The sequence below is a fragment of the Zootermopsis nevadensis genome, unplaced genomic scaffold, assembly GCF_977971745.1.
Source record: "Zootermopsis nevadensis isolate Lab colony 2312 unplaced genomic scaffold, Znev_1.0 Znev_ptg000061l, whole genome shotgun sequence".
Taxonomy (NCBI): Eukaryota; Metazoa; Arthropoda; class Insecta; order Blattodea; family Termopsidae; genus Zootermopsis; species Zootermopsis nevadensis.
The window spans coordinates 5,670,782-5,698,377 of NW_028259192.1; the positions used below are offsets into that span (position 1 = coordinate 5,670,782).

The 27,596-nt window shown below is 38.5% G+C and overlaps 1 protein-coding gene and 1 long non-coding RNA gene across 7 annotated transcripts in view; both read right to left on the reverse strand.

Moving 5' to 3' along the window:
• The window catches only part of robo1 (roundabout guidance receptor 1), a 697,225-nt gene that overhangs the window by 430,875 nt on the left and 238,754 nt on the right, over positions 1-27,596 (reverse strand). The window lies entirely within an intron of this gene.
• Positions 97-3,675, reverse strand: LOC110838809 (uncharacterized). Its single transcript, XR_002546243.2, has 3 exons — positions 3,485-3,675; positions 2,971-3,062; positions 97-591 (listed from the first exon to the last, which is right to left on the reverse strand). It is a non-coding gene; the product is annotated as an uncharacterized LOC110838809 (long non-coding RNA).

A 27,596-nucleotide genomic window follows, 5' to 3' on the forward strand; every position in this document is an offset into this window, starting at 1 on the left:
TTTTACCCACATCTTCATTAGAAGTAACATCGTTACATCTACAAGAGATGAACTCTTAAGCAGATGAAGAAAACTTACTAATGCACAGATATTTGATTTTCATCCATAGGCCTATCTAAAATCGTTAGGGTAATTTAGTCAAAGTGTTTCGGAACTTCTGATACACTGTGCGAGTGTAAGAGACGAGAAACGTGTAATAGAATGATTTCGTTTGAAATCTCAAGGAAAGAAGGCAGGCAGGAGACCAAATCCTTTGTGGGAAAATGGATCTTAGCAACACAGTACGAGAACGGAAAAAATAAATGACTTCGAAGCTTATTCTGGTTAAAATAATATCGAAAATATATGATGCCCTTTCATCAAACATTCATTCATGAACTTCGCTACATTTTCTGAAGCTTTATTCTAAGTTGTCATAGATTCCGGTCATGGGAAGTAATTTAATATTCTCTAAATCAATAATATTTTGTTTGAAGATTGTGTAAGAACAAATTTCTTGTGTTTTGTCTTCAGAGGCCAACTGGTCTTATCCCGCATTAGCTAAGGCAGTTTGCTCCAACCAGAGTCCCGCGGGACACATCCGGCCCTAGTCTAATTGTAAACGGGAAAGCGAAATTATATGTTAATTAGTTACTGATTAAATCAATTATTTGTTTTAATCCGTCTGATCACAATATAATTTTTATTTAAAATTTCTTATAATTAAGATAATAAAATATCATTCATGTTCCATATCGATCGATCGATATGGAACATGAATGATATTTTATTATCTTAATTATAAGAAATTTTAAATAAAAATTATATTGTGATCAGACGGATTAAAACAAATAATTGATATAATATTCACAATATGACGCAATTACACTATCTTACTGATTAACACAAACTCAACTATTTCGTGATTAGTATCTGGTCTACTGTTTTACGTGCAAGTGGTACACATTCTGTTTATTCTAAAACCCTTCCTAAAATATAAGTTTCCCAGATAAATACTGGGTCAGACATAAGCTATTGCAAGAGTAAATTTAAAATAACATACAACTGTATAGTAATTTTTGTATATTTCAATAAGTGAGCTCGAGCTTTTCGATAATATTGATATTTGAGCTGACATTTGTGAATAATTATTGTTAAAGACAACGAAATCTGGCTATTAGTTTAAAAAAAACAGTATCCGGTCCTTAGGTTAAACAAGAAGACTTCTTAGTCAGAAGAATGAAAAGGTTTGGACAACCCTGAACTACGTTATACCAAAACGTACGTGATAACGGAATTTGAGTGTACATTTTTAATTCCTGTATGTTCTTGCCAAGCAAACTTGATTAACACGTAAACGACATTTTATGATACTTGTCATGTTTAAACAAGGGTAAGATATTGTTGTCCCAAAGAGACATGGAAAATGCTACCATATGAAATAAACAAGACACTCCTACCAACATTATGAAGCCGCCATCAGGTTGGACAACCAGCGGGTATATAATGTGTAATGTTTATAGTTTACAGCTTTGGATGGAGACTGTCTCTCTCCATGTCGAAAGCGGTTATCAAGTCCGGTTGTTAGAATAAAAAGATGATTACAAACGTAATAAATTGATTGGGCGGGTCCGTTCTATAGCCGTATCTTTTATTTACATTAATAAAAACAAATCTCGAAGATTCAGCCTTCATTCAAGTGTTTTTTAAGGCTCACACACGAAAAATATTTGTTTACAGAATATATGGATACGTTTTTAATCGAGTACATGTAATTTCAAAAGTGTAACAACAATTATTCAGTTATCGTTAAAAAGTCGTTTACATTCTGCAACATCGTCAACTTTATATTTTAAATATTAGGCATGAATGACAACGTTTGGGCATATTCATCATCATCATCATCAATATCAGTGTTATTCAATTTAAACAACAAATAAGACCAGTGTTAAAGATTTCCGTCTTCTGGGTTGTTGCGCTGTGTAGTCTGGTCGATGTTAACCAACATTTCGGAGGTCATACTGCCTCCATCATCAGGGCGATGACGCCCTGATGACGGAGGCAGTATGACCTCTGAAACGTTGGTAAACATCGACCAGACTACACAGCGCAACAACCCAGAAGACAGAAATCTGCATAATCATCGCCCTGATGACGGAGGTAGTATGACCTCTGAAACGTTGGTAAACATCTACCAGACTACACAGCGCAACAACCCAGAAGACGGAAATCTTCATACTCACTGCTGTGGAAACCTCAAATCTTACAACACCAGTGTTACTTTCACCTCAGAATTTCACATTTTTATAGCTGTCTTTTCCTTTCGGATGCCAGTACAAACTCTTTCATATTTTGACCTATACAGTTAAATAGGTTTCCGGACATAATCATGTCTAATGTAAACAGATGAAGCATTAGAAATTAAATAAATGACGCGTTAATCTCAAGTGGAATCTGTAAACGAATGAATTATTGTCTACAGCCTAACAGCGGTTTGGAGGTAAAGCTCCACACATTCACGACCACAACAGTAAATGTAACTCAGACCGCTTGTCTCGAACGAAGGAGGCCCATTTAGACTGGAAGCTGGGTTAGTTAGTTAGTTAACCGAGCATTTACGGCTTACAGCAGAATGATTAATTTGTTCTACAGAGTTAATTTGTAGACTGGAGTAATTTTCACAATGGCACAGTGCTATAGGACGAGAAGTTCATACTTTAAAACCCGCAAAACGTGCAAGATAAAATAAATTTACTAAAGAAATTTGATCGTTGAACGGAATGTAATTTGCATCACAATTACGATCTCATTCAAAGAAACGATCGTCCGGAAAATCGGAAATATTCGGCGGGGTCCTAGAACCCTGAAGAGGAATTTTGAGGTCAATGCCACTACATTCCACAGATTCTCAGTGCATTGTGTTTTTATTTTAGTATATAATAATGTTTGACAGGGAAGTATAGAAGCCAAAAAGGCTAAAAATATGTTTACCTGCTACGACATTACTGGTGTGACTGCATGCTACAGTTATTCCACGTTGCAGCCAGGCCATCGACGTACTCCATCGCGATTAGATCTCAATACTATAATTATAAACATAATTATTATGCTTACCGATTGTAGTGGACAGCGCTATAAGCGGTGGGCGGAATCGAGCAGTATATAACAGCTTTACTACAGTCTGACTTTTTAGTCATGACTGCTGAATTACGCATCAGGGGAAGCCCGCAATGCCTGCTGCATTCCTTTCTCCTTAACTAAAAACTGTAAAGCGAACGGCGACAAGATGGAATTGAATGATACTTTTCGCTCACTGTTTTGTGACAAACAACACTGCTTAGATCCTGATCTGTTGGTTTACACTGTCCACTGAAGGGCAGATTTGTCCGTTAGTGGGAGGCTCTTCTAATTGTTCGACAAACCCATGACGTCATTATAATGTTGACGATGTGTGGACTCGTGATAGATTCCAAAGGTTCGGAGAAATATAATGTTAACATCTTACCCGGTGTCCTACGTGGGCGATTAAGTGTGAGCGGTGCGAGTTGCGTGGGTGAAGCGGAAATATCAAACTGGCTGTTTGTGTGGCGCTGTCCTATGTTACAGCGAAGCGGTCGCCGGCCAAAGCCGAGATCAAATATTTTGATATTTTCGAGCAGGTCGCTGCGCTGGCCAGTAAGGCGCATGCGCAAGGAAGCTCTGACTGTGCATGCGCAGGAAGGCCGTGTGTTTCTCTCACGCAGGACACAACAAGCGATTTTCTTATGTCATATGACACCCCATGCTGCTTATGCAGCTCGCACAGCTCGCTTCTCAAGATTAAACCCATATTAACGTAGCAGCTATTTCAATGCAGCCATAAAGCCTGGTCATAGAAACATGCAAACATTTTTCAACATAGTACCGCAGTATCGACAGTCATCTGTCCTAATATGAAAAGGTCGATTCGTCAGGACTTTAATCATCTGCAAACATATGTCCATACGATATGTACAGTGCACATGTTACTAAGCAAAGCTGGAACACTTTTTCACGCTAAAGATAATCATCAAAATATTTCAACTGTGTGCTCACAGATTAATTTTATTTTACGGAGTTTAAACGCAGCGGGCAATCGAAACTTTTTATCATATTATAAGGTATATCATATATTGGGGGTGTTAGAAAAATATGACTGAAGAATTGAGGAAAGTAACATTTAAAGGTATAATCTGTCACTCACGTAAAGAAACTGAGAAAAAATACAAAAACCTCTACCATAACAGACGGTAAATGACCGAGATTTAAACCAGATACGTCCTGAAAGTGAGTCAGACGTGTTACCGCTACGCTAACCCCAGCGGTGGATTAACTAAATATGTTACCAAAACTACAGGGAATTTGAGGCTTCAGGACATCTGTAAAGGACCAAGAATAACATCATCCTGTCAGGATCTCAGACACTACTCTAGAATTAGGGACATGAAAGTGAATGGATGTAAGGTCCATATCGTAATTCTTTTTTATCAGATCTTCAGAGGTTCAGCTGTATTTTATCTTCATGGGGGGTAGCCCCTAGCATAACTTCTAATTTGTTGATTACGGTGCAGTGTAGGATGATAGAAATAATCAAATACATCCCGGACACACACGTGGTGCGGTAGCGCTGAGCCAGCCTGCTCTGTCGATGTAAGCACAACGCCAAACAACTTGCGCACTACGCCATATTAGTGCCACGTAACTTCCAACAGAGGCAGTAAACGGCAAAGTCCTGGGTTCATTTGAAGTGAAAAGGGTGGATATATTAGTTTGTAAACGTTGCTGGTCGCTGGATGTCAAAGTTCATTACCGAATGGTGTCATTAAAAACATTAATATCCATAACAAAGAGAGAGTAACACTAATTTTGGGGTTATGTACTGAAATTAATATGAAATTAAAACAGTGGGATTTTTTTAGGCAAGGACAGTTCAACTCTCGTCTTCCCCCAACATGCGTGATAATCATAGTATTTTTTTAAATCCAACTAAAATGGGCCTGTAACAATTAGTAATAAATTAAGAAATAAGTCCGTGGGCCTGACTGTAGTGGTACCATGTCTGACGTAGCCAGCGGGCCGCCATTTTGATTACTCTGTTTTACGCAAAGCAAGTCAGGTCTGTTGCTGAGTTATTCAGAATAGATGGTCAGAAGGGCCACTGTAAAAACGAGCACGATACGAAATGTTTCAAAATATTAAAATATACAATTCTGGTCATGCACACTTAAGGGATGAATACTCACAGAGTGTGTCTGAGAATGGATCTACGTGGGACAGGAGGGTGGAGAAAACCGAACGTACCCCATAATTAGTAAACTTCACTCACCAAATATTCTTAGGATGATCAAATCTAGGAGGATGAGATTGGCAAGGCACGTAGGGCGCATGAAAAAATAAGAAATGCAAACAAAATTATTTTTAAGATGATAATGTTGCGTCATATTGTGTTGAAATATATACTTGCTCAATTTTATCAGTCTAATCACAATAAAATATTATTATTAAATATTAAAATATTATTACAATTAACATTTAAATATTTAAAATATATTAAAATGATGCTCTCTATCGAAATGTTCGATTTACATTAGAGCATCATCTGTAAAAGATGATGCTCTAATATATATTAATATTTTAATATTTGATAATAATATTTTAAGATGTTGCTCTAATGTAAATCGAACATTTCGATAGAGAGCATCATTTTAATATATTTTAAATATTTAAATGTTAATTGTAATAATATTTTAATATTTTATAATAATATTTTATTGTGATTAGACTGATAAAATTGAGCAAGTACAAAATTATTTTTGTAAATTCTGAAAAGAAGATACAACTCGGGATACCAAAGAATAGATGGAGGATAATATTAAAAGGGATCTTAGGAAGAAAGGTTTGAAGGTTGTGGATTTTATGTATCTGGATCAGGATATGAACCGTTTCGTACACGTCAATGAACCATCAGTAGCCATAAAATACGAGTAATTTCTGGAAAAGCTGGGAATACTATTACTTTTAAGAGGACTGTACTACAAATCGAAGACAATACGTAATAAGATAAAGTATTTATAAAGAATCTCATTCTCTTTTTGGTGGGGCTCCATTCTCCGTTTAAATGGTACAAGTGATCACGACTTTATCATAACGATCTACTAGTTCTGCCTTATTAGAGGAGCTACAATTTGTAATGACGTCACTGGCTAGGAACTTCGTTCAACAATTCGCGATAATCGACGTTTAATATGGAGCAATCACAACTGTTGAAGCATTAAGATAATCGCGCACTATGCTACAATCTTACAAATACGGGTCTAAGGCGTCATTAAACAAGTTATTGATACATATGATTCCGGTAACCGAACGCAGTTAAAATATTCTGGCTGGCTAGCTGGATGGATGAAATTCTGTTAGTAGCATAGCGCTTTCAAAAGCTACTGAACTTCACGTCTTAACAAAACGATGACAACATTTTCAAACACATTCAAGACTGTGCAGAATGCAGAATACAAGGTGCGATCGGAAAGTTTCCAGACTGTGTCAATATAGGGCGAACCGGATGTAGTACGAGCTTCTGCCGCTAGGGGGTGCGGCCTACATTCATAGTGAATCAGTGTGCCAGCCGGCATCATCGAATTAGCATTTGTTTCTTAGTTACGGGAGTTTTGGTAGTGCATTACACCGACCCTCCTGCGATTTCGGAATGGCGTGTGCATCAAATTTTGCCAAAGACTCGCCAAAACGGCTACGGAAACCTATGAAATGCTAAAGCAAGAATTTGGGGAGTCCGCAATGGGTCGTGCACAAACGTTTGTGTGGCATTCACGTTTTAAAAATGGCCGAACCTCTGTCGATGATGACGAGCGTTCTGGACGACCATCTTCGAGCACAACGCCCGAAAATGTTACGAACATTCGGCAGGCCATTCACAAAGATCGACGTCGTACCATCAACGACTTGTGCGACATTGTTGGGATAGGCTATGGGACCTGTCAGCTGATTCTAAAGGAAGAACTCCACATGCGACGCATCATGACAAAGCGCCAGCGCACACCGCCCTCAAAGTTCGGCAGTTTTTGGCCTCAAACACCGTGGCCGTCATCCAGCACCCTCCTTATTCGTCGGATTTAGCTCCGTGTGACTTCTTCCTCTTCCTCTTCCCAAAGATGAAAATTCAGCTAAAGGGAAGGAGATTTCAGACGATAAAAGAGATTCAGGCAGAATCGCAGATGGTGCTTGACAGGCTGACAAAGAAAGATTTCCAGGAATGCTTCCAGGCTTGGCAGCGGCGCTGGGATCGTTGTGTTCACTCCCAGGGGAACTACTTCGAGGGTGATGGATGAATAATTCAATACCTGAGATAAGTGTACGGGTTTTTATACGCGCAGTCTGGAAACTTTCCGATCGCTCCTCATATGTATTTACAGGCGTGTTCATCAAGTGTTACAACTGACATGTTAACATCCATGTTTTTCAAGTTACACAGAAATTAGAATAACATCCACAAGATATAATTATATACTGAGTGAATAAACCATCACTACTAAGGCGAAACTGTTCTCTGTTATTAAATACAGCGAAAAAAAATTAAATAATTCGTTTAATATCTGGTCCAAAGGCGTATTAAAACAGAGCTTTTGAATATTGCTTTTTCCTACTGAAGAAATTATTATCACAAGATTTATGGTCTTACGCGAAGTGATCGTTAAATTTTCCTCTCTAAATGAAAACTGAAATTACTCTCGACAATTTCCCATAAAATTCTGCAAAATGAAATTCAATCAAAATCGGTTTATCCATTCACGAGTTTATTCAGATTGATGGATAGAGCTATAAAGCGATTTTAACGCACCTTCCGTGGGGTTGTGAACGCATCTAGCTAGAACTTACATTCATTGTTACAACCAAAATATTGTGTACGAAGACTTCCCTTTGAAATCGTTACAGTTGGTCCATTCGTTTTAATTTTTGTTCATTTTTTTATACACTGGTCATTTAACATCAGCAAACGAAAGGAAGTCATATTGTATCAAGATGCCCATCGTCTGAATTGTAGTTTGCCAACGTTTCAGAGATGTTTTGTTCCTCCATCATCAAGGCGATGGTCGCGACGCACTAAACAAGATGACAGCTAGCTTCGTATTCGGCGACGCGAGAACTTGAAATCTCACTTCATAGACTATCAGCCAATCGCCATCACAGAACACGTCTCTCATTAAACATTTCCGAAAACACTAGGCATCAGGGTGAGAGGAATTGAAACGTGGTGAGAAAGCATCTTTAAAGAATATATAATAAACACAACCGTGGTATTGTAACAGTGTTGTAACGTTTACAACACGGGTTGTAGAATTCAAATGGAGACAATAAATACAGGGCAGGTTCTTAAAACAGTTTATTCCCTCTCTGTATTAACGTAATAACAATAAACACGAGAAATACAATTTTCTGTTGTAGTGAAGCGATCATTTTTAAGTTAAGTACTTTAGGTTAGATGGTTTTGTAATCTAAGTGTTGGTTGATTTTGAGTGGGATATGTTGTTTTGTTGTGTCTTATTGTTTTTGTTGTGTCCTTTTTTTATTGTTTTGTTCTGTCTCATTGTGTTGATGTATCTCATTGTTTTGTTGTGTCTTATTGTTTTTGTTGTCATTTTTTTTATTGTTTTGTTCTGTCTCTGTGTTGATGTATCTCATTGTTTTGTTGTGTCTTATTGTTTTTGTTGTGTCCTTTTTTATTGTTTTGTTCTGTCTCATTGTGTTGATGTATTTCATTGTTTTGTTGTGTCTTATTGTTTTTGTTGTGTCATTTTTTATTGTTTTGTTCTGTCTCTGTGTTGATGTATCTCATTGTTTTGTTGTGTCTTATTGTTTTTGTTGTGTCCTTTTTTATTGTTTTGTTCTGTCTCATTGTGTTGATGTATCTCATTGTTTTGTTGTGTCTTATTGTTTTTTTGTTGTGTCCTTTTTATTGTTTTGTTCTGTCTCATTGTGTTGATGTATCTCATTGTTTTGTTGTGTCTTATTGTTTTTGTTGTGTCCTTTTTTTATTGTTTTGTTCTGTCTCATTGTGTTGATGTATCTCATTGTTTTGTTGTGTCTTATTGTTTTTGTTGTCATTTTTTTTATTGTTTTGTTCTGTCTCTGTGTTGATGTATCTCATTGTTTTGTTGTGTCTTATTGTTTTTGTTGTGTCCTTTTTTATTGTTTTGTTCTGTCTCATTGTGTTGATGTATTTCATTGTTTTGTTGTGTCTTATTGTTTTTGTTGTGTCATTTTTTATTGTTTTGTTCTGTCTCTGTGTTGATGTATCTCATTGTTTTGTTGTGTCTTATTGTTTTTGTTGTGTCCTTTTTTATTGTTTTGTTCTGTCTCATTGTGTTGATGTATCTCATTGTTTTGTTGTGTCTTATTGTTTTTTTGTTGTGTCCTTTTTTATTGTTTTGTTCTGTCTCATTGTGTTGATGTATCTCATTGTTTTGTTGTGTCTTATTGTTTTTGTTGTGTCCTTTTTTTATTGTTTTGTTCTGTCTCATTGTGTTGATGTATCTCAATGTTTTGTTGTGTCTTATTGTTTTTGTTGTGTCCTCTTTTTATTGTTTTGTTCTGTCTCATTGTGTTGAAGTATCTCATTGTTCTGTTGTGTCTCATTGTTTTGCTGTGTCTAATTGTTTAGTATCTTATTGTAGGTCACTGCCACCGGGTATAAACCCATTTGCAGTCAATAATAAATAATAATAATAATAAATAAATATATTGGGCGAAGTTCAACGCAACTTAAAATGATAAGAAGCAAAGTATATTTAAAAGATCGCTGTCTTCTGGGTTGTAGCGTCGTGCATTCTGGTAGAAGTTTACCAACGTGAACGCCCTCTGAAACGTCGATAAACTTTTACCAAATTACACAGCTCTACAACCCAGAAGACAGACGTCTTCGCCGACGGAGAAAATTAATTCTTTTAAGATTTTGCTGGTGTGTACTTCCAGCAAAATATTGGTGTAGTTTCAGAGATATAAAATTCTTGTATATGTTTGGCCATTTACGCTGAGTTTCGTTTCATAATTTCAAAAAATTCGATTCTCTTTTGAAGCATCATCAGTCCTTGTACATTACGCTCATTAAAACATACATAAAACACGTGGAGCTATTATGTCGGAAACTCTCGGTATGTAAAATCTCATTCAATTCTACAATGAAACATGGAACTAGCCGATACAGTGCTTGTTCCGCGCTACTGTGCCAGTTGATTTATGTCGAGACTATACCCGGTGGCTTGTAACAAAATTTTCCTCGCCCCGCCCCAATTTAAGACACTTCTCCCCCAACACACTTGAGATACATATCTGCCTCCAAATGACGAGTTTCGCGGAAGCCAAGCCGTGCATAAAAAAACCAAGTGAATAACCCAGAGTCCTTCCTCCTACTTGTATTGGCAACTCACCCCTAGTAGCAAGAAAACCAACGGGTTCTTTCATGTCGTGCCAAGATTTCATCTTGTTTCAATCTGGCTTTCAGGTTTAATTTGGTAATGGCTATGAACTTCATGTCAACGGACCGTAAGAACATATATGTCATAAAGACATTTGACAGACGGAACTTACACACAGATTAACCTTCCCTGGAGATGATTTCAACAACTACCGTTTTTAAAACAGCTGACAGTTATATTTAATTGTAAACAGGTATATAGAGATAGATCATAAATACATTTCCCTTTCTTAAAATCTTCAAATGACGATCTGTAAATAAACCAAACGAATGAAGCAAGAAGCCAACGGAATAAGTGGCTATATTAGTCGTCACAAAATTGCATGATTCAAGGTCACACTCCAGCCTCACCACGCGGCTCGAAGTCAACTATACAACGCCGTCAGCATTGCTACTCTGAGAGTTCTCGGTTTATATTGTTGATGTTGCAACGTTGTATGATTTTAAACTGACCTTGAAACACGTTATTTGGTGACGGATACTCAAGTGAAATATGTAACAAGTTTGTTACAATGACGAGTAGAAAACATTATTTTATTATTCAATAAATTTCCTCCTGTTATGACGCCTGAAGGTTCACAACCATCAGTACAAAAGGAAATTACAGAATACTTTACTGCATCGGTCGTATATCAGACCTTCAAAAAATCTTCCTAACTACTTTCTTAATATTGTCTTTATATCTGTGCTTTCAGATCCAAAATCATTTCTAAAAACAAATTTTCTGTGCAATTAGACTATTGTTTCTTATTCTTCTGTTGAATACTGCAAGACCGAGCTATTCACCGTCTGTGTTCGTCTGATATGACTCGTCAAATTGGTCAACGAAGGGTCCGATATCTGTTCCTTGTACTACATTCTTCTGAATCTTCGTCACATGGCTGTACGCTGGTTCGCATTCGTCATCACTCACCAAACCTACTGCATCTTTCTTGATTCCAATTTCAAGAGGAAATGTCTGCCCTTATGTATATTTCTGTTTATTTTCATCATTTCAGCTACACTGAGCCCTGCAATCTGTTAACTGAGTGACCTCTCACTTTTAACGTTTCGTCAGTGCAATAACCCTATTTAAAAATTATTATTTAGTGTTCTGTCTGAGGACAGGTCCATATGAACAGGATCCTTCAATCCTTTTCTCGGACTGGGACCTGTTCATATACGTTCTTGGCAGATGATCCAAAAGTGGTTTGCCATTGCCTTCTTCTGTGTGTGAATGGAGTAATTGTTGGGATGCCACGGAGAAACCGGGGAAGCCCCCGGAGGAAAACTCCGTGTTGCCTAGACCACGGCGTTCTAACCGCTAGACCACCGTGGCTATACAAACTATATTATTATAAATTAAAACCTACCCTTCTTTAACTAGACTTATACCTTACTAATTTTACTCTCTCACATTTATATTTGACAGACTCTAACATATTTTTCTCTCCTAATTTAACACAATCTTTAACGCTTTCTTAACCTTCATTACATTGCATCATTTTCGCACAAACCACCTTCAAACATCTCGCAACAAAATTAGCAATTAATGCATTCTGCGCTCATTTGAATGCGGAGACATGCTGTCGAGGGCTTGCAGCGGCCAGTGGAAATATCAGTATTACGAGCAGAGAAACATAATCTAGTCGCCGTGGATTGTTTAAGGTCTGATCACCGATCGTAGAGTTTAAGATTCCTCCTTTATTTTCGGAATATTCTAGGTCCTCGAATAAATTCTTCTGCGTTGTCCTCTGTCCCTTCCCACAAACATCCGGCCTAGTTTCTTGCGTCAACATTCCTACTTATCTGCCCTATATAACTATTCATAATAATCCTTTTATTTAGTGTTCTGTCTGACGACAGGTCCATATGAACAGGATCCTTCCATCCTTTTCTCGGACTGGGACCTGTTCATATACGTTCTTGGCAGATGATCCAGAAGTGGTTTGCCATTGCCTTCTTCTGTGTGTGAATGGAGTAATTGTTGGGATGCCACGGAGAAACCGGGGAAGCCCCCGGAGGAAAACTCCGTGTTGCCTAGACCACGGCCTTGCTCAACACAAGTTATAAATTCGGGCACCGCCGGGAATCGAACCCGAGACCCCAGGATTACAAGGCCAGCGTTCTAACCGCTAGACCACCGTGGCTATACAAACTATATTATTATAAATTAAAACCTACCCTTCTTTAACTAGACTTATACCTTACTAATTTTACTCTCTCACATTTATATTTGACAGACTCTAACATATTTTTCTCTCCTAATTTAACACAATCTTTAACGCTTTCTTAACCTTCATTACATTGCATCATTTTCGCACAAACCACCTTCAAACATCTCGCAACAAAATTAGCAATTAATGCATTCTGCGCTCATTTGAATGCGGAGACATGCTGTCGAGGGCTTGCAGCGGCCAGTGGAAATATCAGTATTACGAGCAGAGAAACATAATCTAGTCGCCGTGGATTGTTTAAGGTCTGATCACCGATCGTAGAGTTTAAGATTCCTCCTTTATTTTCGGAATATTCTAGGTCCTCGAATAAATTCTTCTGCGTTGTCCTCTGTCCCTTCCCACAAACATCCGGCCTAGTTTCTTGCGTCAACATTCCTACTTATCTGCCCTATATAACTATTCATAATAATCCTTTTATTTAGTGTTCTGTCTGACGACAGGTCCATATGAACAGGATCCTTCCATCCTTTTCTCGGACTGGGACCTGTTCATATACGTTCTTGGCAGATGATCCAGAAGTGGTTTGCCATTGCCTTCTTCTGTGTGTGAATGGAGTAATTGTTGGGATGCCACGGAGAAACCGGGGAAGCCCCCGGAGGAAAACTCCGTGTTGCCTAGACCACGGCCTTGCTCAACACAAGTTATAAATTCGGGCACCGCCGGGAATCGAACCCGAGACCCCAGGATTACAAGGCCAGCGTTCTAACCGCTAGACCACCGTGGCTATACAAACTATATTATTATAAATTAAAACCTACCCTTCTTTAACTAGACTTATACCTTACTAATTTTACTCTCTCACATTTATATTTGACAGACTCTAACATATTTTTCTCTCCTAATTTAACACAATCTTTAACGCTTTCTTAACCTTCATTACATTGCATCATTTTCGCACAAACCACCTTCAAACATCTCGCAACAAAATTAGCAATTAATGCATTCTGCGCTCATTTGAATGCGGAGACATGCTGTCGAGGGCTTGCAGCGGCCAGTGGAAATATCAGTATTACGAGCAGAGAAACATAATCTAGTCGCCGTGGATTGTTTAAGGTCTGATCACCGATCGTAGAGTTTAAGATTCCTCCTTTATTTTCGGAATATTCTAGGTCCTCGAATAAATTCTTCTGCGTTGTCCTCTGTCCCTTCCCACAAACACCCGGCCTAGTTTCTTGCGTCAACATTCCTACTTATCTGCCCTATATAACTATTCATAATAATCCTTTTATTTAGTGTTCTGTCTGACGACAGGTCCATATGAACAGGATCCTTCCATCCTTTTCTCGGACTGGGACCTGTTCATATACGTTCTTGGCAGATGATCCAGAAGTGGTTTGCCATTGCCTTCTTCTGTGTGTGAATGGAGTAATTGTTGGGATGCCACGGAGAAACCGGGGAAGCCCCCGGAGGAAAATTCCGTGATGCCTAGACCACGGCCTTGCCCAACACAAGTTATAAATTTGGGCACCGCCAGGAATCGAACCCGAGACCCCAGGATTACAAGGCCAGCGTTCTAACCATCTTATTATTATTTAGTGTTCTGTCTGACGACAGGTCCATATGAACAGGATCCTTCCATCCTTTTCTCGGACTGGGACCTGTTCATATACGTTCTTGGCAGATGATCCAGAAGTGGTTTGCCATTGCCTTCTTCTGTGTGTGAATGGAGTAATTGTTGGGATGCCACGGAGAAACCGGGGAAGCCCCCGGAGGAAAATTCCGTGATGCCTAGACCACGGCCTTGCCCAACACAAGTTATAAATTTGGGCACCGCCAGGAATCGAACCCGAGACCCCAGGATTACAAGGCCAGCGTTCTAACCGCTAGACCACCTCATCTTATTATTATTTAGTGTTCTGTCTGACGACAGGTCCATATGAACAGGATCCTTCCATCCTTTTCTCGGACTGGGACCTGTTCATATACGTTCTTGGCAGATGATCCAGAAGTGGTTTGCCATTGCCTTCTTCTGTGTGTGAATGGAGTAATTGTTGGGATGCCACGGAGGAAAACTCCGTGTTGCCTAGACCACGGCCTTGCCGAATACAAGTTATAAATCCGGGCACCGCCGGGAATCTAACCCGCGACCCCAGGATTACAAGGCCAGCGTTCTAACAGCTATACCTATATAACTATTAATAATAATCCTTAAAAGACATAAATTATCAATGCATTCACCGTTACGTAGCCAGACGAATAAAATACGGTCCATTTCAATACTGCGTTTCCTTGTGTCTTCAAGATATTCGTCGAAAGTTGTAGGTACTAACTGGCATCGAAGAAACAACCTTTTGACACCAAGAATAGCAAGAGATCATATGGGCGTGTTAGCGATCGGTCCAACAGATAATATCCGTCCTCCCCACACATGCACCAGGACAATCGTTCACCTCTCAGACAGTGAATCAGCGGTAGAGGGTAATCCGAGAATAGAAGTTACGTGTCTACCTCGCTAGCCGTGAATTGGCAGGTGTAGGATCGCGTGCTGATCGCCAACCTGTAATTAATCGAGCCCACACACCTGCGAGGAGAACAAGTTATGCTCGGATTCTGAACAAGTAGATCGGCAATCTACCGTCTTGGCCTCTGACAGTTTCGAATAATATCTGCAAAGTTATGGTCAGTACAGCACTTTAAAGCAGAGGACTTAACATTTTTATGTGCCGATCATTTTAAATTCTTAACTTCCAACCTTTCAAAATGTCACACAAAAATTGCTCCAATATATTTTGCGTTTATTTTAAAATATGTCGATCGTCCTGGATTTGATCTGGTACAAAAGATTATATCAATTTGTTTTGGAATTTTAACCTCGCCCTATTAAATATTATAAAATCAATAAATACACCCATTTCTTTGTCTCTGAACGACAATGCCTGTATATACAACGCGAGTGTGTATATAGGACACCTTTCTCCTCATTACGTATGAACCATCCATATCTTGAATAAAACCTTTCATTTTGTTTCGTCATTAAACAATTTAAACGTATCAACCCACTATTCAGCATGCAAGCTGTCAGTAAGTGAAACCTGGCGTACCTAGTCGAAGCCGTTTGTCCACCCTGATCACCTGTCCGCGCCGTTCTCATCGCGTTCTTCAGCTGTTTTCATTTTGCTACATAACAATTCCAGCAGTAACTTATATTCCAGTTCCAACTGGAGAAATATCTAGTGAACCGCGCCCTGTGCCTGCGGGGTGCTGAAAGTGGCGCCAACTACACGCAATCTAGTGTAACACACGCCCAAATAAATAACAATCACGCCACGCTGTTCAGAACTAAAGAAAACGCTAAGACATTTCGATGGTTACTGTCTTTCAGACGACAGAAACATTCTCTTCTGTGTAAGCTTCATTTTTAAGCATCCCAGGGCCTAAGTTCTGAAACTCTTGCACAGTAGTGGATGCAGACACGTGCAGAAATAAAGCAGAACACAACAGCTGCAGGCAATTTCTCATCGTCGTCTCTCTGTGATGTATGAATGACGTTCTTGCTTTTTAACACTGCTTCTAGGCAAATATCAGGAGTCTACGAAGACGTATGGAGAAAGAAGGAAAGATACTCGCGTAACCACCACGCCACCTCCTGGGTGACTAGTTAACTTCGCGTTGTGGGAAAATTTACTTTCGTGCAAATAGTCCATGCCCAGAAGGGTACCATGCAGGCTGGTGTAAAGATGACTCTAGGGATGTACCAGGGACGAATCATGGCACCTGTCCATCAACAGCCTCACCACGTTCATGTCAATTGGTTTCAATATTTCGTTTTATACGCCTTTCATGCTAATGTACTCACTATTCATGATTTACGTTAAATGTTTTGCAGGTCTACGTTCTGCCGTTAAATAACGTAATAAAAACATGAATTTGTATCATGATATGGACGTCTACCCCGAGGGCCGAGCCTGGTAGCAACCAGACGTTACACAGAGTATTTCGGGCTTTCTGGGGGTCACTCGTTTCTCGCAAAGAAAAAATGATATTTGTGCTTACGACCACCTTATGGTCGTGACACATTTGGGCTCCGGAAACAAATCACACCGACTTGATTTTCTCGGGGATTTCTGTAGCTGTCTTCTCCCCAGAAATATATTTGACAAGCTGACCAACTGTTGTCAAAAAATACTGTGCTACGTGTAGTCGATTACAAAATAGATTTCGTACGTACCTGACCTTAAGAACTTAATGAAAAATAAGGATGGGACGTTCATATATAATGCCTTGTTTTTTGTATTGTAAAAACTGTACGGGCTGTGTCTATAAATGAGAGTTAAACCTTTCAATGTAAGAAAAAGGGAATCAGAATAAACCCCTTAGCCACTTCGGTTTTTTCATGAGTGTCATCGGCTAATGATTCTCGTTACGATCCACTCAACGACTGGGGTTGGAGGCAGACAGACAGAGAGCGACCGAAGAGATATTCACAGTCGAATAGTTTGATTGTACTGCGCTGTCCCCATGAATAACTTAATTTAGAAGCATCCCACAGTTTCGATGTTAATGTATCGCACTACCCGATGGATGAGTCTTATCTGGTCCCAGAACCCGTTAGTAGGACAAGTTCCTATGTAGCAAGTCGTTAGTCGTGGTTTCGTTTATAAAACGACGCTGTATCCACTATTTAAATTGTGTATGGTACCCAGAAAATTTTCGAGGACAAGGCTTTAAATGTAAGAGCAGTTGTTTACATCGTTGTTTACGTCTCGTATAATATTTGTGTATTTTACATCAACTACTGAGGACATTTTGTGTAGCTGTAAATGGTGATAACCATGAATGACTTGCGTGTCATTCTTTACGGTTTGTATAAAAGTTACAGAAGTCAGTTGAGTTTTATTGGTTTGGATGTAGCCCGCGACGTATAAGGAGTCAGATGTACCTCGCCCTGCTATCGATATATATCGATCTGGCCGGTCTTCTAATTGGACAATACAGATACAGGAAGTATCGACGGACGGATGGACCCACACCCAATTGCGTTTCCGTTAGTAATTTAACGTTCCAACCGGGAGCTGGAACCGTGTGTTAAAATGTTTCCTCGCCAGTGAGAATATGCATTTGTTGGTCAGACTAATCTTGTTATCAAACCAGATCATATGCACGATTACACTTTTCATAACATGAAATAACTTCAAGTACACGTAGAATGTAGTGACGTTGTAATAAGAATAATAAGATAAATTATAAAAAAAAACACTGATAGTACTGAATATAGTATTTTAAGCCCTACGGGTTTGAAAACACTGAGTGGTTTCAGAGGTTACTCACTGCCTCAGACCCCTCCCTAAAGGAGATATAACATGACAAAATATATAACCTCCAGCTGAAGTCAGAGTTAGAAACAAACCCGGAACCTTCCGAAAATGTAGGACAGTGCTAACCTTTCAACCGCTACCACTGACGTTCTTAAACACCCGGAAACAGATTGAGAGACCTGAGATTAAACAATAATGGACTAGAAGTAGAAATGATTTTTGAAGACCGGACCGAGTCAAATTAGAACGCAGCTGAAGGATGTCTAGACAAATAGAGGACAGGACCTGAACGTAGAACCTGCCAAGCAATCTAACGGAAAATTCGATTTTCTTGTCCAATTAGTAATCAGATTACGGCGCTGCGATAAATTAACGCCACTTGGGTGGGCCATTTTGATTCCCAATGGACGTTGACCGCTGCTGACCTGTCAACAGGCTCCAGACCATTGTCGCCAAGGACCTTACCTCAACGACAGAGCATATTTAACCTTTCAGTGAAATAAAATGTACCACCTTCTTTAATATCCAACAACTGTGGAAGTATATTTATGGGCTCGTATAATTTTCAAAATAAAGATCGATTTCGTCTCTTGGCAGAATGAATAAACTGATTTTATCATGGAAATGTGTGTTTTGTTTGGAATTAGAAACTTTATTTCAAAATGTTGTGAAGATTAACTTTGTGCTGTCAAGTAATTAAGAATATTGTGGTCATTATTCTTTCGTGCATGTATTCAGAAAGAAGCCTGCTGTAATATCGGCCGTGGGACAATTTATCCTGGCACAATATGCCAGGATATAACGTGGATAAAAGTAGGTGTGGACGTAATGATCGGCACAATAAGAATAATTTTATTATCATTATTATTATTGTTAATTCGACCATTCAGCAAAGTGATTGTGTTTAAGAACTACGGACAGAGATTGTTCCCTAGAACAGCTTTTTCTAACAAACATCTGAAAATAAATCAAACATTAAACAATGTATAAAATCCTGGTTTAGTGTTTTACTTACAAGTTTAACGTAACCATGTATCATTATTGTAAATTTTTATTTAATTTCTGAATTTAGCACTCGTATTTTTATATATTTCTAGCTTAATCGTTTTCAGAATTTTTTAAAAAGCACAGTGCAAGTATTACTGTTATCATCATCACCACCACTGTTGATGATACTGTCATTAACCTGAACGCGGTTGTCACAAATGCTATAGATCAGGTAATTCCCCGTGGGTTTACCAGAAACCCAAAATTCCCTCATTGGTTTTCGAGTGCTTTACAGTATTACATTTACAAAATAGATTACTGTTACAGACGTTTTAAAAAGATTAAGACTTATTATTTTTATAGTAAATATCCCTTCTATCGTAAGCTAATAAAGCTACAATCAAGTCTGACAGACTTAATTAGTTGAAGTCCATTGATGACAATTTAAGGTCGCTAAACCCAAGTAATTTTAGAAATACATGGAGCCTCATAGAAAAATAAATTCCACTTCTATTCAACGTGAGGTTGATTGTACTCGTTTGACAGAACCCTATAATGTTGCTGATGCATTTGCTAAGTATTTTCAGTCAGTCTTGTTTATGAGTAACCCCTTCCCCTGTGGAGTCCTCTGAATTCTTATCATTAGCCCGTATCTCCGAATTGGACATTTGTAAAGCAATCAGATGTCTAAGACCACCTAAATCTGTTGGAATTGATGACGTCCCTACCTTTGTTATAAAGGGTTGTTCGGAGATCTTTGTTCCTGTTCTCAAGCACATCTTCAATCTAAGTTTAACGCAGAATTATTTCCCTATTTTATAGAAACAGGCTTCTTAAAAAAAGGCAATTCTGCCACTGTTAGTAACTACCGACCCATTTCTATACTTAATACTTTTTCCAAATTATTTAAACTTGTTATTTATGATCATGTCTCACATTACGTAAAGTCCAAATTAAATCCTTGTGAGCATGGATTTGCAAAATCTAAATCTACCATAACAAATCTGGTAACGTATCTAGACTTTATTAACCCAAAAGTTAGCTCCTAGGGTCAAGCTGATGTCATTTATTTTGGTCTTAGCAGTGCATTTTATCTCGTCCCTCGTAAATTGCTACTCGAAAAGCTCACTGGTTGGACTCTCTGATGGTTATGTAAACTGATTTTGTAGTTACTTAACCAACAGACAATCCCAGGTTCGCGTTTCTGGAACTCTTTCGTCTCCTTTTGTAGTCCTCTCTGGAGTTCCACAGGGATCTGTTTTGGGTCCTCCACTTTTCAACTTATTCATTCATGATATATGCGATGTAATTAATCATTCTTGATGCCTGATGTTCGCTGATGATATCAAAATTTTTCGTGTCATTAAATATCCTAACGACTGCAATCAACTTCAAATTGACATTGACTCTGTACAAGGTTGGTGCACTCATGAAACTCAATATTAATAAAACTAGAGTAATTTCCTTCTCAAGGGAAACCACTGGATTTATCTACGCTTATAAATGTTCCCAGTCCTCTGTTCTCCGGGAATATTTATTGACTCTATCTTCGATTTCAACAAGCATGTTAGGTGTTTTCACAGTGTATTAAGTTGTTGGGTCTTGTTCGCACATTAACCTTTCCATTCTATCCTCTTGACTGCCTCCGTACGTTATATTTAGCCTTAGTTAAATCAAAGCTCGAGTACGCCTCTGTATTTTGGAATTCTGTTACGTCCACTAAAGCCAACAAGCTGGAACTCATCCAGCAGAAGTTTGCAGCCCTTTGCTATGAGCGTTTCCTCCATGTTAATGGACAGTATTTAAAATTCAAAATCTTAACGTAAGAGGATTGTTCCTTGTCCAAGTTCACCGTAGTTTAAAATACTGTCCTTCCCTTCTGGAAGCTGTCGGTCTCCGCATTCCTGCTCGGAATCTGGGAGATTTTTCTATGTTCAGTTATTTATTTATTATTATTTAGTGTTCTGTCTGACGACAGGTCCATATGAACAGGATCCTTCCATCCTTTTCTCGGACTGGGACCTGTTCATATACGTTCTTGGCAGATGATCCAGAAGTGGTTTGCCATTGCCTTCTTCTGTGTGTGAATGGAGTAATTGTTGGGATGCCACGGAGAAACCGGGGAAGCCCCCGGAGGAAAACTCCGTGTTGCCTAGACCACGGCCTTGCCCAACACAAGTTATAAATTCGGGCACAGCCGGGAATCGAATCAGTTACAGCCCTTGAATTAAAAACAGACCTTTTTGTTAGATGCACATCAGCTGCTGATGTCGTCTTCAGGGACTTCGATATATTTGAAAGGAAAATTGTTTCTCTTAATCACGTTCTATAATATCTGTATTAATATCCACATATTAGATATTGATTACATTAAATATAAATATATTTTTCCCCTCTCTCTCCCCTTTTGACTAACTGTGTGTTGTCATTCTAATTATATAAATTATATGTTTTAAATTTGCATTTTTCTTCGTCTTTTAATCTAACTGACTTAATTTATTTAAACTATTATTACAAATATATGTATTCAGTAGGAAGTTGCATTTATGTATAAATTTCCTCTACAATACGTAATTTTAAATAATCTCTTTTTTGTTACAATTCTGTATTTATTATCGTGTTCTTGTGTTGTATCTGTAATTGGCCTTCTGGCTGTTCATACAGCACAGTAATAACAAAGAATTGAATTATTATTGGTAAATTTATTGTGTGTGTAGATCCACTTATATGTTCAAAATTCTTGTAAAATGAATTTCTTTCAGAAACTACTCCTAAACGCACACAACAGAAAATATAACGCAAGTCCTGTCATATCGAAAATGAAATTGTATCACAGAACACAATATTGTGCAGGCGCAGTTGCAGAGTTAGTTATGGAGCTACATGGAGTCGACACATCGTTAATGGTCAAACACAGGTTCGCAGCTACTCACTCGCACCCAAAAGTTGTCTTGCTTTGCCAAGTTTCCTTAACTGAACACGTCAAGCAAAACTGATGGGCTCACATGTTCACAACTAACACATCGTGGATCGTTGTCCGATTTCAATTAAACTTGGTAAAAACATCATGTCACCTGAAATTTTAACACAGCGGAACATTTCCTTTTACGTAGGGTTTGAGGTTTTGACGGCGGTAAGTACAAAATGGCTGTCTGTTGGGATGTTGTGCAGTGTAGACTGCGGATAAAGGTAATATGCGGATTCGAACCGTCGGTAAATTTCTATCACAGCACATGGTGCAACAACTCAAAACACAGCCATCTTTAGGTTTAATTCAAGTTTTATTACATCAAAAGTGATAGCCTGTTCATTAAAATTGTTTATATCTTCCTGTAGTTATTATAATTAGTTTTATTTTACAAGTAGTTTTAATTTGTATGTTTTGAGGTTTTAACAGACATGATTATGAAGATTTCTGTCTTCTGGGTTGTTGCGCTGTGTAGTCTGGTAGAAGTTTACCGAGTTTCTGAGGTCATACTGCCTCCGTCATCAGGCAGTATGACCTCCGAAACGTTGGTAAACATCGATCAGACTACACAGCGCAACATCCCAGAAGACAGAAATCTTCATACTCATCGCCCTGATGACGGAGGCAGTATGACCTCTGAAACGTTGTTAAACATCGACCAGACTACACAGCGCAACAACCCAGAAGACAGAAATCTTCATACTCATCGCCCTGATGACGGAGGCAGTATGACCTTTGAAACGTTGATAAACATCGACCAGACTACACAGCGCAACAACCCAGAAGACAGAAATCTTCATACTCATCGCCCTGATGACGGAGGCAGTATGACCTCTGAAACGTTGGTTAACATCGACCAGACTACGCAGCGCAACAACCCAGAAGACGGAAATCTTCATACTCTGATGATGGAGGCAGTATGACCTCTGAAACGTTGGTCAACATCGACCAAACTACACAGCGCAACAACCCAGAAGACAGAAATCTTCATACTCTGATGACGGAGGCAGTATGACCTCTGAAACGTTGGTTAACATCGACCAGACTACACAGCGCAACAACCCAGAAGACAGAAATCTTCATACTCATCGCCCTGATGATGGAGGCAGTATGACCTCTGAAACGTTGGTAAACAGCACAACAACCCAGAAGACAGAAATCTAGTTTTAATTTAAAAAGAACGTAATATTAATAGACGGATAAGCTTAAATCTTTTCAGTTCTCGGTCTTCTGATATTTGCTCAATGAAAAGATAATTTATTCACACGTTACTGCGGCTATAAGAACATTTTATAATAATTATTGTTTCTTTTCTTCTGCGTTTTAAAATAACGAAGAAGATGATAAATAAAATATACTGTTTAGGTTATGGTTATAATAGAATATGTAGTCGAAGTCTGAAGTTTAATGACGATGGTGCGTTACGTAAAATTGTTCTTTTAAACTTTCAAACGTCAAAATTATATAATTATGAATCTAGAACATGGATACTACTCTTGTCTTCAGGCATAAATGGGTAAATGAGAAGAGAAAGACTGTCTATTTGGTCCCCTGTTTGAACTAGCCTCAGACCTGGACGTCTAGGTGGAATTTGTGTTCGTCTTATCCTTTAATACATGAATACGGAAGAAAAATCCGGTTTGAAACTTTGTACTTCTGTCATTTTATAAATTAGACGAATGCCAAAGTCAAATATAACAAATTTTACATGTTATATTTAGTTTTTAAAAAATATGACGATGTTACGATCTGTAGTTCGAACACAAGTTGATACAAGTAGCGAACTGAATGTAGAAGTCGTGATATTTGGGCACTGAAAGTGATTTGCTGGATATGGTAAATCAATGCATCAATTCGGAGGCGAGGAATGGGTGTCGTTCAAGGGAATGTTCAGACAAGGACATTCTTAGATCGCGAGGAAAGCTGACACGCTTACCTAGAACGTTCCACATGTCTAGGCCCTCTGAAGAAGTAATGGAAATCACTTTTCTATAGATTTCTTCATTCAATCTGCTTCCCTTCTCTCTGAACTACTGACATACTGAGCGCCATTTTGACTCACTTGTATTCGCAAGGCATTCTGTTCGACAGGCAGACCTCATCGTCCATTCTACCTGAGCTGTTTAATAATTCTCCCACTATTTTAAGCCGTTCTATTCTGAACTCGACCGTCGCTATGATCAACAAACGCCGACCGACGTTAATAACAATTCAACCGATATGACGTCCCACAACGTGGAAATCATGCAGTGAATACGTCATTATACCAAGACGAATGGCCCGGAAGGTATTTGGAACAACCACCTGCTTCTTGGGTGGATTTGGAAATGTTTTGAGACTTCGTTAATGGAAATAAATTAGGGTAGTTGCCTCCAGATAAGAATTCCATGCCTCGGTTATAATCTCCAAAGCCATTTGTATAATTCTGATAGCGGGCTGTCTGACGTGAAAATAATCCACTTCAACATAGAATTTGTGTTCCAATAATTGGGAACTGAAGTGGGTTCCTATGTTGTAATTATTATTACGGAGATAGTCAACTATTTTCAAGCTCTAAAGAATTAAATCTCTGGCCCCTTTCTCTCGTGTAAATCTATCTGAGTTCTACAATAGACTGAGTTACCATGGTATACCTCCACTAGCTGCCTGAAGCAGAGTCCTTCTAGTGAATCAGCTAGTGGGAAAATTCCTTGTCTTTAATATGAACCGAAGGCTCGCTAATGTGTTCAAAAGTGCACCTTATTCTGAGCCAGTTGAATCGAATACTTAAACTCAAATACTATTTTAATTTATCCATCCATTCATCAAAACTTGAGTGATGAGCAATCCTACTGAATATTCTGTACGTATTGGATTCAAATCTCGGGGCTGAGACCGAATACCACAAGTTCTTCCGTGTTTGTCCTCAGTCACTAGAGGTTATTCTCGGGATATTACCTGAAATTAGGCAAGGACCGCTAAATTCCATTCAATTTCCAATTCATTATTCATTAATGATTATGTCATTCTGTGTTCTTTAATCTAAGCTACGTGAAAAGTCGGTAATAAACCACAGTTTTAACACAGGCCAAATACAAATTACGAAGAGTTCAGTATACGTCCTCTCTCGGGTCCAAATATTCTTCTCAACATCCAGCATCCACACGCTATTAATCTATATTCTTCCTTTACGACGAGAGGAAAAATTATTACAGACGTTACAGGTTAAATTGAGCTTATCCGTGACAGTTACCTGTGATATTCAAACACTAATAAATATATACACTGAACAAAAATAAATCGAAATAATAATTTTGTATAACACAACATAACATGACATGACATGACACGAATTAATATAATACAATAAAAGACCCTCAATAATTATTCCGAAGGACAGTTAAAAAATAATCACAAAGCCCGTGATCAGGATCGAACTACGAATGTCAAATCACGCTGTTGACTACGATATCACTTCAAATTAACATGCACGTTTTTCAATGAAGAAGATGTCCTACAACAGAATATTGTAATCAAAATAAATTTTTAAGTCTACAAAATTCTCACAACATTCTAAAAGCAACAATAAACTACATTTCTATAAGTAGTGTACGATTTGTCAGAGAATGGGAAAACTTTATTGAAAGTTACAACAGAATGATTTTTTCGGATCCGATAATACAGGGTCAACGTTTTTAAAAAAGCAGAATTTCTTACTGGTGGTTATAATTCCTACATTTTGGGAGGTTTAGTAAGGGTTTCTGTTAAAATCTATTCATATATTGTGTAACGAGGGATGGCCGGATGAACGTCCCCCAGAAATTAGGGGTGAAAACTAAAGTGGGCATTATGCTGGATGCCATAGGCGTTGCTAGGGGTCAGCTGTTCCAGCGGTAGCTTCCTGATAAATCAACGCGGTGTCTGACAGCGGCAGAATCCAGCTACCAAAATAACTGATCCCGTGGTACAATACTGACGCTGTGAAACACAAATGTTCATCGCCACAGGCATAAAATACAGTCTACGTCATTAACGCAAAAGCGTGTTTTACTAAAATAGATAGACCCTCCAGCTTCGCGTCCGTCTGTTCGCATAAATCAACTGCGCCTTCAATAACAAAATTTTTATTAAGTTTTATAATAAAAGTATCCTACCTACTTACACTCTGATGGCAGAAATGACTCAACGCTGATAATATCGGTAGAATTGCACTGAACACGATTCACCTTAGAGCGTCAAAATTTATCGTCTTATGGTCCTTCTTAATATCATTCTGTCATATTCTACTTGTCTTCTAAGCGAATTAGCGACTAAAATACTTTATCCGCTGTTTGCCTCTTCAATTTGAATAACAGTCTCCTAGAGTTCACTACTCGAACAAAATTAAATGACTTATGTAAAAGTTTCTTGTTGTCTAACAACCTCAACTGCTTAATTGGACCTACTCCTGCAAGCTAGTTCTTATACTTCCCTCATTACTGCTTTTCAATCGATTAACAATGTTTTAGAATGAAAACCTACACTGAATTGTCACAATATTCGAAATGAAACATGAAGTCAGACCAGAATTTAACTTTCGATGTGTAAAAGTCAGGAAATAAATAAAACAACTCCATCAAAACGGACGGTAGACATTTTACACTATTGATCAATCGAATAATTATATATATTCTTCACTGTAGAAAATACTGTCTTCTGGAATGTAGTTCCGTGTACTCTGGTAGATATATATCGGACGAGGTTTCTGCCGCCATCATCATGGTGGAATCCTGATAATTCAGGCAGTAAGTTATTATTAAACGTCGGTCAATAACCACCAGACTACACAGTGCTACAACCTAAAAGAAAGTGGCCCTTATACTATGTAGGATTTGAGGTTTTCACAGCGGTGAGTCTGAAGATTTCTGTCTTCTGGGTTGTTGCGCTGTGTAGTCTGGTCGATGTTTACCAACGTTTCAGAGGTCATACTGCCTCCGTCATCAGGGCGATGAGTATGAAGATTTCTATCTTCTGGGTTGTTGCGCTGTGTAGTCTGGTCGATGTTTATCAACGTTTCAAAGGTCATACTGCCTCCGTCATCAGGGCGATGTCTCAAGAACCTCTGAAGCGTTGGTGGACATCTACCATACACGGTGCAACAAATCAGAAGAAAGCAATCTTCACTGGGAAACCTCGAAACTCACTTAATAAACGAAGTGTGGCCGCTTCCCAAAAAATTTCCCCCGTCAATATGCTCTATGCGTTTTGTTTTACAATCGGAAGTACATGTCCGTACTATCATAATACTTTAATTTAAGTACTGTACAAATAGTAAAGGAAAGAGACACACTATGAGGTACCTCATAGATCCAGTTAGAGTATTTTCACATATATTTTATTTTCAGATGATCGCATGTTACCTCCTCTATACAAATATTTAAATTACACTCGCTGAAATATAATGTACACAATGAAATTTTCAGTGTGAATAGACATTTCTTCTCTTTTTGTACGTTATACCGAATTTACATCAAATTTCCGTTCAGAAACATATTCTAACAATACATGACAGGGTCGTTCAGCTTCTGGACCTCGGAAAGTGACCTGGCAGATTCCGCTCCTCAGAGTCTGGGCCAAATGTCCCCACAGCTGTCGAAGACTCAGCCACCCGTCTCTCTCTTTAAATCCCTTTTTCCTCTAGCTGATCCTTTCATCCTTTCCAGCATCTC